The 13,691-nt window shown below is 46.1% G+C and overlaps 1 protein-coding gene and 1 long non-coding RNA gene across 3 annotated transcripts in view; one reads left to right on the plus strand and one right to left on the minus strand.

Annotated features, from left to right (window-relative positions):
- The window catches only part of lrfn5a (leucine rich repeat and fibronectin type III domain containing 5a), a 111,235-nt gene that overhangs the window by 74,279 nt on the left and 23,265 nt on the right, over positions 1–13,691 (minus strand). The window lies entirely within an intron of this gene.
- On the plus strand, positions 10,190–11,242 carry LOC132457551 (uncharacterized). Its single transcript, XR_009525715.1, has 3 exons — positions 10,190–10,823; positions 10,969–11,130; positions 11,205–11,242. It is a non-coding gene; the product is annotated as an uncharacterized LOC132457551 (long non-coding RNA).

A 13,691-nucleotide genomic window follows, 5' to 3' on the forward strand; every position in this document is an offset into this window, starting at 1 on the left:
TGATTCTGACATTATTTATCACCTAAACATGACAGCACTTAAGCGGACCCCCCCCCCCCCACACACACACACACACACATATCCTGCAACCCCCCTCACACACGCCTCTCTTTGTAAATTCAAAAGTTCAGTTTCTCCTCATGTTGCCTTGACACAGTTTCATTCTGATTAATCATATTCTTCTGCTGATAACATGAAGTCATACGATTGTGCTAGAACTGTTATCCATACATAAAAAAGGGGTTAGAGTTCATTGGATGCAATTATGAAACCGTTTTGTCTATGTTGAATAACCCTTCACGAATAGATATAGGTGCAAGTATATGCGCAGAACTACATCCGCACACGGTGATTCATCTTCACTGTTTTAACTGAGCTGCTAACGAGAGGACAAATCACACACACGCACGCACACACACACACACCACACACACACAGGCACAGACACACACACACACACACACATACCACAGACACACACACACACACACAGGCAAATACACAAAACACACACACACACACACACACACACCACACAAACACACACACACACACACACACACACCGGCATACACACAAATACACACCCACACAGGCACATACACACACACACGCACACACAAACACACACACCGGCACACACACGCACGCACACACACACACCCACAAACAAACACACACACCGGCGCACACACACAAAAACACACACACACACACACACAGGCCAATACACAAAAACACATAAACACACACACACACACACACACACACACACGTACACACACCACACATACACACACACCACACATACACACACAAACAGGCACACACACACATACACACACACACACACATTGGCACACACGCAAAAGCACAAAAACACAAACACACACGTCAGCTTGACCGTGTGACCCACCTTCCCGGGGCAACTCCGTTCCTATTGAGTGTGTGATTTTCGCATCGTGCCTTGAGGTGACCTCCCAGGAATAGAGCACTTAAAGCATCCTTCGAAAGTGTGACCCACTCCTGTGACATGGCTGCGTGTGTGTACCCATGTGCAGGTATGTTTGTATGCTCCTGTGTGTAGATGTGTATACGCTCCAGACTGTAGGTATGTGTGTGGGTACTGGTCCCTGTGTGTAGGTCCGTTTGTGGATGTGTGTAGATGTGTGTAGATGTGTCTAGGCTCCGGCGTGTGTGTGTGACTCTGTGTATGTGTGTGTGTGCTCCTGTTTATGAGGGGCCGCCTGGGAGAGAATTCATACTTGGTCTTACACACACTATTATAATCTTGCATATACACCAGTATACTCATACACACACACTATTATACTCCTTTTACATGTATTAGAGTGTATAGTAGTGTCTGTGAGAGAGTATAGTAGTGTGTGTGAGAGGGTATAGATGTTTATGGAAGAGAATATAGTCGTGTGTGTGTGAGTGAGTTTAGTTGTTAATTAGTGCTGTCAGTTAAACGCGTTATTAACGGCGTTAACGCAAACCAATTTTAACGGCGTTCATTTTTTTATCGCGCGATTAACGCAAGTTATTATAATTATTTATTTTCTTTGGCTCAAAACAAAGAAGCAGTAGCCTGACTGCTATGTTCAAGGCAGTATGTTTGTATGTTCATCGTTTAATTGCACTATAGGCTTTTTTTTTGTATCGTCCTGTTTTGATCAGTATATGCCAATGTTGTTATCAATAAAAAAACATTTGCACAAGGCAAGCCGATGCACTTCTCCATGTTGATAAGAGCATTAAAATGAGAACAATTAATGGGACAAAGAAATCAAGGGATATTTAGCATAGAAAAAAGATTTGCGATTAATCGTGAGTTAACTATGAAATTAATGCGATTAATCACGATTAAATATTTTAATCGCTTGACAGCACTGTTGTTTATGTATAATAGTGTGTGTGAGAGAGTATACTGTAGTAGTGTGTGTGAGAGTTTGAATTAAACGGAAGTGAGTTTGAATGAAACGGAAGAGAGTTTAAAGGTCCCATGACATGCTATTTTATGTATTCTTTAATATAGGTATTAGTGGGCAACTAACACAGTATTCAAAGACGTTCCCGAAATTCAGCCGTGGTGCAGAGTTACAGCCACTCCGAGCCAGTCGCACATTGAGCTTCCCCCGAATGCGCTGTTTTGGTGTCTGTAGCTAAAATGCAAATGAGGAGGAGCGAGGCGGGTCAAGGAGGAGGGTGGGGGTGTGGCCCTGAGCAGCTTGCAGCCACGGTACCATGCGCTCTGTTTACAGTGGATGTATCGCAATGGCGAGGCGCACACAGCCTTTAGCCGTGTTCTGTAAATATTCTAGAACACACGGGAGTCCTGGAGCTCTATATCTAAATATTATCATATAGCCTACATAGATATCTATATCATATAATATATATTATAATGGCCAAAAGCTGTGTGAGCCGATATTATGAATCTCAAACGACCGCGTTGGGTTCTCCGACGTTCCTGGTTCTTCAACATCCTCATCAATGTGAAGTAGACTGAACCGCGACAAGGAGGAGAAAGGGATCGTTGCCGGGCAGCGCTTAGGCACCTCCGCCTCCGGCGGTGGTCCCTCAGCGGGTCTCAAGCTGGAGACATTCGCCGCCAACAATCCCTTTCTCCTCCATGTCGTGGTTCATGTTCTTGAGGGAGTCAAAGCCAAAGTTCCTTCCCCCCAATTCATTCTCAACCTTGGCTGAGATAACCCCCAATACGAGTCTCGTTGTAGAAATACCAGAGACGAGAGTCCGACAGAACGGTTATCCAAATAACAAGGAAGTGTACAACACTTGCGTTACAGTCCTGGAGCTCTATATCTAAATAATATCATATAATACATAGAAATCTATATCATTTAATACATATTATCACGGCCAAAAGCTGTGTGCGCCTCCAGACGATATTATGAATCACAAACGACTTTGTCGGGTTCTGCGACGTCTCTGGTTCTTCCACTTTAACATCAACCTGAAGTCGACTGAACCGGGCGCTGCCTGCTGCCGGCTGCCCGCTGCCGGGCGATGGTGCCTCGCAGCAACCGGCGGCATGTCGCAGTTCATGTACTTCAGCCAGTCAAAGCCAAAGTTCCTTTCCCCCAATTCCTTCTCAACCATGGCTCAGATAACCCCCACAGTCTCGTTGTGGAAATACAAGACACGTCAAAGAACCGACAAGAAACACTTGCGTTACAGTGTGTGTATTCACAGACACACACACACACACACACACACACACACACACACACACACACACACACACACACACACACACACACACACACACACACACACACACACACGTGTGGCGCTCGCACGGTCGAGTCTCATTGGCGGGCCAACGTCTCTGGGCGGGCCAGGCAGAGTAAGGGGAGGAGCTGAGATTCCTGATGACGTCATGAATACAGACATTCCAAATCAGCGCACTTGAGCCTCCGTTTTTTCAAAGGCGAGCAGAACAGCTAGTGCTCGTTTTACACCAAACGCAAGTTTTAGCCATTGGGGGACCATAGGCAGGCTAGGGGAACTCATATTTATGTTAGAAAACCTCATAAAGTGAGATTTTCACGTCATGGGACCTTTAAATGAAAAGGAAGTGAGTTTGAATGAAACGGAAGTGAGTTTGATTCCTCAGTTCCTGATTTGCTGACAGAACAGGCAGTAGCGTCTGGCATAGACTATTATATCATAGACAAGACGCGGGCCGCCATCTTGGAATGGTGATCCGCTCCACTCCGCAATCCGTTTGGCAGGGGCAATGAACTGTCAGCGCATTTAATTAATCATACCTCACTGAATGTCATAAATATAGCTATGATAAAGGACACATGGTTTGGCGTGTTTTATTATTCATAGTTGGCTTAACATATATAAACACCTGAACATTTTTATATCAGCTAAAACCACCAATCTGTTTCATTGGGTTCAGATAAAACCAAATTCTGTCTTACCCAACAAAGTTAGTATTTGAATATTGTAACTTTAATGTCTCCATTTACATCATGGTTACAATTATACTGTTAAGAAAGTATTGCCTTATACTGTTAAGAAAGTATTATCTTATACTTTGCCTAAAATGAGAATGCGTCATGAAACAAATCTGCTGATGGAATGTTTATATGTGGATGGATGGATGGAATGGACTGGAGTTTGCTGGTGGGAATTGATACAGGAAAATTATCAGACCAGAACGGGTGAAATTCAAAAAACAATAAAAAGCAGCCAGGGTAAATGCAGACTGACCATTTACAGTGTTTCGAAAATAAGAGAATAAAATACAAAAGAATTGTCATAGAAAAAATAAATCTATCGCATTCGGCCTGATTATCATGAATGACTGTTTTGCATAGCTTCTTTCTCGTGCTTCCTTTCTGAAGTTCAAGAGGCGAGTTTGGCAATGTGCTGCAGCCTAATCTTATGAAACACAGACACAACCAATGATAACAAGTCCGGATGGTGGTTGTCGATGCTAAACTGTGTTCCCCAAGCAGAAATCCATCTTCTGTTCCAGTCTCCCCTCGGACCTTATGCTGCTCCCTGGCTCCCCATCCCCACTTCAAGATGGGGGCCGCATTTCTCGCGTCCCAACAGCCAATGCTGCGTCTATGTATAGGATGTCTCTATGGCTTCTGGCGCCCAAAATGCTTCGCCGTCATTTCACGCATGAATCTCCAGCGACGTTGTTATGCTGCGTTCGCACCAAAAAAATATTTGGTCGCTTGTTCGCCTGAGTTTGAGGGAGGCTTCTTTTTGTGACCACTAAATCATTCTCAACCATGGCCAGTCTCTACGTGTTGTGGAAGTAGGCCTACCAGAGGCGTCGGAAAATCCGACGCAGTCGTTTAGGTTTCATAATATCATCCGTTCTATAAAATATTCTAATCTAGAACACTCCGGCGGGGGGTCCTGGAGCTCTATCTATCTGTATAATATAATATTATATTATGTAACTATATTATAGAATATATAATATAACGGCCATAAGCTGTGTGCGCCTCCGGATGATATCATGAATCTTCACGACTGCGTCGGGTTCTCGGATGTCTCTGGTCCTCCCACATCAACCTGAAGTCCAGATTGAACCACGACGAGGAGAAAGGGATTGTTGCCGTTTGCGGACTCCCGGAGCTCCTTTAGCGAGGAGGTGCAGGAGGTCCCGCCGGCCCCCGGAGCTGAGCTCCCGGGCCCCGCCGGAGGAGCTCCGGGAGTCCGCAAACGTCAACGACGCCCTTTCTCCTCCATGTCGTGGTTCAAATGACCACGGAAGAGGCAGTGAATGGAGCATTTCTTAGACAGCGATTTATTAGATACCACCGCTAATAAACCGTTGGAGAACACACACAAGACCGGTAACCACGACAATGCCGGTAACCACAACCAATCCTACGAAGCCGAATCCCCACGAGAGCTCCCCCGCTAAGGCCCGCCCGCATCTCCCAAACCCTGTGACGCTACAATATCATATTATAAGGATATCTATATATTATATCATCTTATATTATGTAGATATAGAGCTCTTGGACTCACGCCGGAGTTCCCGGAGGTTTCTAGATTAGAATATTTTATAGAATGGGTGATATTTTGAATCCTAAACGACTGCGTCGTTTTTTCGGACGTCTCTGGTACTTCCTCAACACGTAGAGACTGGCCATGGTTGAGAATGAATTGACGTTCACAAGAGGAAGCCTCTCTCAAACTCAGGCGGACACGCGAACAAGCGACAAAATCATTTGTTGGTGCGAACGCAGCATAACAACATCGCTGTGGAGATTCAAGAGTGAAATGACAGCGCAGTATTTTGAACGCCAGAAGCGACCGCCTCTTGTGTCAGCCAATCAGGAACTGAGGAATCAAACTCACTTCCGTCTCAGTCAAACTCTCTCACACACACTACTATATTCTCTTGCATAAACAACTATACTCTCTCACATACACTACTATACTCTCTCACATACACTACTATTCTCTCTCACATACACTACTATACTCTCTCACATACACGACTATACACTCTCATACATGTAAAAGGAGTATAATAGTGAATGTGAGATTATAATAGTGTCTGTAAGACCAAGTATGAATTCTGTCCCAGGCGGCCCCTCATACCGGTTTGTAGTTGCGTGTGTATGTGTGCACAGTGTGCACCGTGCTCCGGTGTGTGTGTGTGCTCCAGTGCTCCGGTGTTCGTGTGTGCTCCTGTGTGTAGCTGTGTGTGTGCTCTTGAGTGTAATTGTGTGTGTGTGCGTGCTCCTGTGCGTAGGTGTGTGTGCTTCCTTGTATGCAAGGATATGTGGATGAAGAAGTGTGTGTTTGAGAGTAAATACTTAGGTCATGGGTAATATATTCCGCGTGAGTGTTTGATTCAAGATGACTATGCGTAAGTGTGAGAGTGAGAGAGTGTGAGTGTGTACATGAGTGTGAGTGTTAGTGTGCGTGTGGGTGTGCGTGATATTCAGCGACACCTTGTCATGTTGCTGCGCGCAAAGCGTGTGAATTGTCACAACCATTTCCCTCTTGACTCTCACACACACACACACACACACACACAAACAAGCACATACGCACGCGCACATGCACGCACAAATAAGCAAACACACAGTCCGTAGTCAGTGTGCAATCTTCCTCATATTGAATGATTGCAAGGTCAGGTGAAAGGATGCAGAAAGAAAGATGGAGAGAGAGAGAAAGATGGATGGAAAGAGAGTCAGACAGGGAGAAGGGAGTATTGTTTGCTCCCTAGCCTGTCACAGAGTCATTACCAGGTCGTTACAGCGTTAATGACCCGTCGCTCCTGCACCTGTCACCTCTCTCATTCTCTCTCTCTCTCTCTGTCTTTCTCTCTCTCCCTCTTTCTCTGCGACTAATGATGGAGGCGAGATGGAGCTTGTTGGCTCACGTTTGCGTTTACATTTGTGCTTCCAACCCCCGCCTAGTCACACAAACACGCACACACACACACACACACACACACACACACACACACACACACACACACACACACACACACACACACACACACACACACACACACACACACAAACACACACACACACACACACACACACACACACACACAAACACACGTGCGCCCACACACGCACACAACATGGCTGATCATTGGATATCAGTCTCCATCTATCCACAACAGATATTTGAGTAGAAGGTAGAAGGCAGAATGGTTTGTATGGATGGATTCAGCAGACCAAAGGAACTGCTCAGTGCAATCGTTCCGGTTTGGGACGTCTATGGACAATGCTGTCCACCAATCGAGAGACAACAATCCATGTTGGCGGATATGATCTTCTTGATAAAATCTTCATATCTAGGCGGATATGATCTTCTTGATAAGATCTTCATATCAAGGGTCCTCTGTCAGATGTGCGCATGGCACTGAAATATGCAAAACAAATCACAAAAGATAATCTCTCGCACGAAGAGCGATAATCAAGCAACACACTGAGTGCACTCCACAACAAAATCACCAGCTCCCCTAATTAACCGTACCATTTTAAATCCACTTTATTGATCAATTGAAAACGTACAGATGATCATTTATGCTATGTCTCATGATGGAAAGTAAGTGCCGGGGAAGATCATTGGCAGCATTGCCTCAGGCATGAATCAAAAAAGATGCCAAAGTTCGGTAACACTTTATTTTAAGGTACTTGTATAAGCCTTAGTTAATAGGTAATAAGACCCTTATTATATGCTTATTAACATTAATTTGTGTTAAAAAAATCTACAATTGTTAATAATAACGTAACAATCATGGTTATTGTGAGATTATAAGACTTTTATAAGTACTTATAAGAAACTTGTTAGCTATTTATTGATTGCTTAATAGCATTATGAATAGTCTTAAGAGTTTATTATAGTTGTTAATAAACACATTATAAACCCATTTATTTTGTTGTGCTAACTTGGCTAACCAAGGCTTAATACAAAAACCTTAATATAAAGCGTTACCCAAAGTTCATTAACCAAGGTTTTAGACACTGTATTGTATGTTGTAAACTGAGCTCTGCAGATTAGGTCTTATCTTGAAATATTCAAATATTAAGACGCTGAATGAATTATTTTATACATAGTTTACTTTAGCACTTATTTTAGCATCTATTTTTGTTTTCATTAATATTTAGTATTTTTATTGCATTGCATTTTATCCTGTGTTTTCCACTGCTGCTGGGCTGTTGTAACAAAGGAATAATCTAGTCTGTCTGTCTGTCTGTCTGTCTGTCTGTCTGTCTGTCTGTCTGTCTGTCTGTCTGTCTGTCTGTCTGTCTGTCTGTCTGTCTGTCTGTCTGTCTGTCTGTCTGTCTGTCTGTCTGTCTGTAACATATGTAACATATGTGCACATCTATTGGTGCACGTATAGATGCTGTTTTTAGGATTAGCTAATCTCGACATGTGTGTGTGTGTGTGTGTGTGTGTGTGTGTGTGTTTGTGCGTACATGCATGCGTGCGTTTGTGTGTGCATGTTTGTGAGTCTGCAATAGTTAAGCACACATTTTATGTGTGTTTAATTGTCATATCAGCCGCGGGGACCAATTTAATATGAGCGGTTGTTATTTCCCATCAAACTTTGTCTAGAAATTCTCCATTAAAAATGACAATAATTCATTTCATACTGTCTTCTAACAAGGGCATTGCAAATAGCTCTGCGTGACTATTTGGGCATTGAATCTCACTCTCTCTCTCACTCTCTCTCACACACACAGACAGGCTGTTCACCAAAACACATCGGAAGATATATTGTGTTGGCTCTCCAGAGTGGGATGAGGTGTACAAACTAGATGCTGATGCATGCATCCACCATATCCGGTACATGCACAGCTGTAGTGCACAACATTTTGAATGAATAGTTTTATAAATAAATAGTCAACAAATATTGAGAACTGAGAATTAGGAAATTGTGTAGGTGTACGGTGAACGTATGTCTACGGTGTACTAAATCTATTCAGGGCTAATTATTATTAATAATAATATCATTTATTACTACTTCAGTCTTCCTTCATTAGAGTTGTTTATTGTCTGAATCATTTCAACATGATTAATACAAGACACATTCAAGAGTCAGTTAACAAAATTTTATCACAGCACCCACACTAGTATGCATGTGTGTGTGTGTGTGTGTGTGTGTGTGTGTGTGTGTGTGTGTGTGTGTGTGTGTGTGTGTGTGTGTGTGTGTGTGTGTGTGTGTGTGTGTGTGCGTAAGTTTGTGTGTGTGGGAGAGAGAGTGTAATAATTATTGATAAGGTTTCCATCATACCAACCTTTTATTTTACTGCCTAACAATGATATCAAATGAAACACATCATCTTTTCCCCTGACCCCCCCTAGGTGTTAAAATTCTGTCAACAGGTGGCCAAAGATATAACCCAGTGGTTCAGAATGCGTGTGCGTGCTCCCTCTGCCACACACACCACATCCTTCCGATACGTTCCATTTGTTTTCAAAGTAATTGGTATTGGTGCGGCAACCCGGGTATGACCCGGGTATTCTTACAGGGTGAACTTTGCCCACTTGATTCTCTGTTTTCAACATCATCTCCAACCAACATGTGTTGTTTTTTCTCAGTGAGCGAGGCGGTCGACCCAGTGACATGCCCTGGGAAGGGGAGGGGTTGCGGCTGCAATGCTTGATTCATCAAGAGCACAATGTTTTCAGATTCGTAGGTAACCATATTTATTTTCGTTTATCCAAAGAGTTTTTGTCCAACTTTGAAGGGGATGTGTGATCCCATACCGTTTGGCCTCTGAAACGCTAGAACATAGCGTAATAATAATGACGTTGAGCGTCATTGACAAAGAAAGTTTAGTTTTGCTATTGTTTAAATCAGGGCTTTCTGCTTCACAGAACCGCTCCGCTCTGCTTGAGCAGAGCGGGTGTGAGAACATTCTGTGAGCGATGAAACAAACAGTTAGCCAAATTAAATGATTCCTTCTGCCTGGCAAAGGCTGGTTGGAAGTGCTCATATGCTTAGATCTAGGCTATAAAACATGCTGCGATCATTTGTGAAACTTTGTAAAAGATCTGTCTGACATTGTGTTTTGGACAACTCTAAGATACTGTCTTGCCCGTTTGTAGGGGGAATAGATGATATAGAGGAGCTAGAGAATGCATGCTGTGTACAAGTCAAGAGATCTGGGGCCTCATGTACTAAGACTTGCGTGGATTTCATACTGAAACTTGGCGTACGACAAAACCCAGAAACTGTCTTACGCACAAATAAATTCAGATGTATCAAAGTGTGCGAACGCATGGATCCAAGCACGTTTCTTTTGTACATCTCGATCAACGTGGAATTGAGCGCACATGCCGAGGTGCCAAACTCCTCCCTGTCCACGCCCTCATTTAAATATGCAATTTCATTTAAATAGGCCTCTGGACCTGAGATTCACCTCTTAATCCGATCACCTGGCACCATGAACAGAGGCAAAAAACGAAACTTCACAGAGTCTGAGCTCGAGATTTTGCTCCACGAGGTAGAAATGCGCAAGCATATGCTATTGGAACCCTGTCAACAGGGATAAATGCAAAACAAAAGAGAAGTGAGTGGGAGTGTGTTTGCGAGGCCGTCAATGCAGTGGGGTCTCAGCAGCGCACACACTCTGAAATTAAAAAAAAGTGGTCAGACCTCAAGGTGGAGGTGAAGCGGAGGGTTTCTGCCCACCGCCGAAGCGTGACCGCAACAGGTGGGGGGACGGGAGTGGGGGAACTCTCCCCCTTCGATTTGAGAGTGGCCGCTTTGATCGGTGACACAGCTCTCACCGGAGTGGTGGGAGCCCATGAAGGGGACACCGATCATCCCCAAGGTAAATATGCTGAAGTCATAAATGCTGTAATTATACTGGTCATACAATTGGCTGCTTGCAATACACATAAGTCGTGCGTAAAGATGCCAGGATATTAAAGACTTTGACTCGTGTTTATGAACTTAATTTTTTTATTTTTGAATAGACAAGCAAGGAGAGGGCACGGTTTGCTCCCGGCCCCGGCGTCTCCAGCGCCCTTCGGATTTGACCATTTGCGATGTCCTCTAACAACGCTAACGCAGCCATTTTTAAAACAATTTTCTTCATCCATTGCGCATGCTTTTATAGCCACCCATATAATTGCAAGGTGTGTTGATTGTTCATTAGTGTGTCTCTGATGTGCAAATCACTCTGAGTCATTGTTTTCACCTTTTTTCCCAGTTTCCCAGCGTCACCTCTAAGTGTCGCCAAAGGAACAATAGCTGTAGAAACGTGCGTACGACAGCTCTGGAGCTGGCGTGGGGACCGCACATTTTTACGGTCATTTCACGTTTTGTACATCTGAACGTGAGCGTGGAAAAGGACGTACGCCACGTTTTTGTGCGTACGAAACTTTAGTACATGAGGCCCCTGGGCTTGAGCCATTAGGTCATTTATAACTAGCCAACATTATTTTCTAATAAATTTGCTGACTGGGCATTCCTAAATAGCTATATTTCATTGCAATTCTCTAAGAGAGTTTTGGAGTGTGGAAAAAGGGCCAATTAATTAATGTTGTAATCTGCAAGGTCTCCATTTTGTCACATTGGCAACTAATGTGGCAACCCTGACCCTAAATAGCATGCACGCTTTACTAAAGCGTATATGGGCTTAACACGCCCCCTGCCCTATTTCATTGATCAAACAGCGCCATGGAAGCGTAATGCAATCACTTGAGAAAATTAATTCTGCTGTTTTTCTGAATTAACGAGATACCTCAAAATGCCAAGAGAAACTGTGTTTAGGGCTGAGAGTTTAGGAAAGAGGGGAGCGTGTTATCCCCATGGTTACGACCCACCCCAACTCATGAATCTTTTTTAGTACCGTCGCTGTGCAACTGTTGAACTGTTGATGAGTGCTATGGTGAGCGATGTTGTATATGAAATGCACCACACAACGTAGCGTTATACTCAGTGGCGATTTTGGTTTGGAAACTCTGGTGGGGCCCATGCAGGAAAATATTATAACGCAATCCAGAAATACCACATATTACTACCATCACAAAAAAAACAGTAGCAAGTGACAGAGGGGACCAAAATTGCAGCTGAATAATGCCATCACTCAAACGCGAATCTGACAACATATTGTGGCGAGCAGCGCGGGAAGGACGAGACGGGAGCCCAGGTTTAAATGGCGGCGCAACTCTCGTGCCTCAATACACCGCACGACCCCGAGAGCTGCCTTTATTCAAACACCACACATAACAGAAAACACGGCACAACTGACCAACACACACAACACTCTCACTAATGGTCCCGATCACACTACACATCACAATTAACACACAAACAATAAAGAACCCAAACCCGTTAACCCCACTTAACCTAATAACAGAACAAGTTATACAAAGACAATAAAACCCCTTTTCCCCAAACATTATGAATACCCAGACTCCCCGGGGGTAGGAGTCGCCACACAGCCCCCACCTTAGGGGTCAGACGTCCCGACGACCCCAACACCCACTGCACAGTCCCGAGTGTTCAGGGGGCCGGCGTCGCCGCCTTGGCCCCGGCCAGTAGCGGCCCCGTTGCGGTGCAGCCTTCCCCTCGGGTTGGGACGCCTGTCTCCAACAGTCAGTAGCGGTCCTGGGGTTGTGGTCGGGGACCACCTCCATCGGGGCCCCCACCAGGTTCCGCTGTAGGGGGCCTCTGGAGCGCCGTTCGGGCACCCCATCCTCCGCCGCCCTCCGACGTCTGGCCTTCCGACGGCCACGCCGGCGGCTGCGACGAGGATGAGTGGCACGCTGCCACGTCCACCCGCAGTCCTCGACCAGCCCCAGCTGCCGACACTGCGCAAGGGAAGCCTCAGCCGTCTCGGTGGGGGGAAGGGTGGCCGTCCGGATCCGGCCCTTCCGCTGCCTGGACTTGACCCCCATGTTCTTGGTGCCGGGGGGGAGGGCTGCCCCAGCCGCGTCCACGGATCCACCACCGCGACGGCGGCAGAGCTCCACCTCAGCCCGTTCGGCCTGGTCCAGAGCCGCATCGAGGGTCTGGGGTGCGGTGAGGCGGACATGCTGCCCCAGACTCTCCGGCTGCAGTCCCCGCAGGAAAGCGTGGAGCGCCAGGGCCTCCCGTGTAGCCGCGGAGAATTCCGGGTAGCTGCGTCGGGTCAAGAGCTGGACATCCGCAGCGTAGACCCCCAGGCTCTCCTCCTCCCTGCGGCGGTGAGAAGCCAGCAACTGCTTGCTCTCGTTGCTGGAGACCCGTTCACCGAACCGCCTCTCCAACGCTTGGATCAGGGCCTGAAGGTCTCGCTGGTCTGCTTGGTCCAGGTCGAGCAGCACCCGTGCTGCCGTCCCCTCCAATGCCAGGGCAAGGTGGACAACCGCCTCGTCGGCACCCCAGCCGTTGTGCCACGCTGCAAGCCGGAACTGGGCCAGGTATGGTTCCAACTGCGTTACCCCAGTGAACTTCGGCAGCCTAACCGCTGTCCTGGGGCGGTGGGCAGCTGCCGGTCCTCCGGGCCTTCCGGTCGTGTCCACAGGGGGGCGCTGCGCTCCCATAGCGCAGGGTGCGTTGTCCATGGGCTCGACCGCGAAACTCAAATCCCCCCGCGCATGCGCAGGCCACATCCCACTTCTGACACCAATGTGGCGAGCAGCGCGGGAAGGACGAGACGGGAGCCCAGGTTTAAATGGCGGCGCAACTCTCGTGCCTCAATACACCGCAC

The sequence above is a fragment of the Gadus macrocephalus genome, chromosome 5, assembly GCF_031168955.1.
Source record: "Gadus macrocephalus chromosome 5, ASM3116895v1".
NCBI classification, from domain to species: Eukaryota; Metazoa; Chordata; class Actinopteri; order Gadiformes; family Gadidae; genus Gadus; species Gadus macrocephalus.